At 21.3% G+C, this 2,035-nt stretch overlaps 1 non-coding gene across 1 annotated transcript; it reads right to left on the bottom strand.

Annotated features, from left to right (window-relative positions):
- Positions 1–474: 474 nt before the first annotated feature.
- Positions 475–557, bottom strand: TRNAL-UAA. The gene has a single exon. It is a non-coding gene; the product is annotated as a tRNA-Leu (tRNA).
- Between the last annotated feature and the right edge of the window lie 1,478 nt (positions 558–2,035).

Here is a 2,035-nt window from a genome sequence, read left to right as displayed (position 1 = left end):
ATAACTAAATAGAATTGAAATAAAGTGTAGACAAATAAAATTATTAAATTTAATATTTTTTTGATAAAATTAGCAATTGCTTATTTAAAGATTTACTATAAACCAAATACCTATTATGCATTTAAATAAAAATACTATTTGATAAAAGTAATAATGGTTCAAACTTATTTGATAAAAATGTTAAATATTTATATTTTTATTCATTGATAATTTAATAAAATTTCTTAATTAAAAAATTAAATAAATTTATCTAATTAAAATTTTATTTCATAAAAATAGTTTATTTTATACTCACTAAATGTTAGTAACAATAAAAAATAAAATTTAAAATTTATTCTTATAATGGTAAATATTTATATTTTTATTCAATAGCAATTTAATAAAATTATTTAATTTAATTTTAAAAAAAGAAAACGTAAAATTAAAAAATTAATTTCATAAAAATAGTAAATTGTGTATTATACTTAAAAAATATGCTGGCTGTGGGGTTCGAACCCACGCGCACTTATGTGCAGAAGATCTTAAGTCTTCCCCCTTAACCTCTCGGGCAAACCAGCTGAGCTACTCACCCATTTGTGATGTAAGTATTACTTTCAAATTATATATTAAAGTTTTTAAGTAATTATCTAATATAAAATTAAAATATTCTTTATGATTTTGTTTAAGAAAAATATTAGTAATCACCCATAATACTAAATTTTACATTTCAAAAATAAATTTTAAAATGCTTTGGTAATAAATAAGGATAATTATGATATTTTTAAATTTTTAATTAAATAAAAAATATTTTCTCAAACCTTGTTTAAGGAAAAGCACACATTAATTAACATAAAAAAAGAAAAAAGAAAAAGGAAAAAAAGTAGTGCCATCATCTATAGTTTATCCAAACACTCTAAAATGTTATATATCATTTTCAAAAGTTGTTTTTAGCATTTGGAAGGTTCTCAACTTGACATGTGGGAAGGGCTTGTTCTCCTCGTGGCTCGTCATGGTCTTGCTCCCTTCACGCACTATTCCTCTCCACTAGAGTGCTTGAGAATCTCGAGAATCTTTTTGAACACTTATTTTTTATTTTTTTATTTTTTTATTTTTATTTTTTTATGAATCTCAATTTAAAAAATTGCATTTTAAAAGTAGTAATGTTATCAAAATTCCACGTAAAAGAAAATTTTAGATTTTTTTTCTTTACCTTTTTATATATCTTTCTTTAGATATATATATATATATATATTTGCAACTTTATAACATTTCCCAATATTGATTATTATCCACTTGTACACTTTTCATAATGTATTTATTAAAGAAATTATTGGAATTGTTATAAAAGAGAAGTAAAGAAAAAAAAAATCAAAGAGAAGGTGAGAAAGCTTGATTCTAAGAATAGTTAAGAAAAATTTAAATTATTAATTTATTTTTTTTCTAGATTGTGCTCCTTATTATAAAATTTGATAATTTTTTTTTTCAAATTCATATGATATAATTTCATCCAACGAAACATGGTACTATATAATGAGGGATATTTTAAAAAAAAATATTCATAAATAAATAAATAAATAACATATGTTACTTTTATGTTAAACTCAAATTTTGAAAAATAAATTCACTTTTTATATTAAATTTATCTTTTGAAGTAACAAATTAACTTTTTTTTAATATACAAAATTCATATTTTCAAAAAACAAATTCATTTTTAGTATTACGATCATTTAAAAATATTTTAAAAAATTATTATATGAATGAAAAGAACCCGTGAATATGACAGATTCTTTCTCTATATTCTCTCGATTTCTGAACCTTTTCTTTAAAAATAAATTTAAAATTTGAAACCTGATTATTGGCTGGATGACAACAAGAGTAATTTACATGAACTTCACAACATATCACAATTTGTATTCATTCACGAGCCGTAGATGGAAGTTTCCTGGCAATGTAATTTCTCAAAATGACATTGAGATGCATTGTTCATATAATTTGTATTTATTGTCTTCATAATTTAAGAGTACCTGTTGGAAGGTTCCTCACAATTATTCATTTT

The sequence above is a fragment of the Vitis riparia genome, chromosome 3 (genome assembly GCF_004353265.1).
Source record: "Vitis riparia cultivar Riparia Gloire de Montpellier isolate 1030 chromosome 3, EGFV_Vit.rip_1.0, whole genome shotgun sequence".
Classification (NCBI taxonomy): Eukaryota; Viridiplantae; Streptophyta; class Magnoliopsida; order Vitales; family Vitaceae; genus Vitis; species Vitis riparia.
This window is presented reverse-complemented; position numbering and strand designations above follow the sequence as displayed.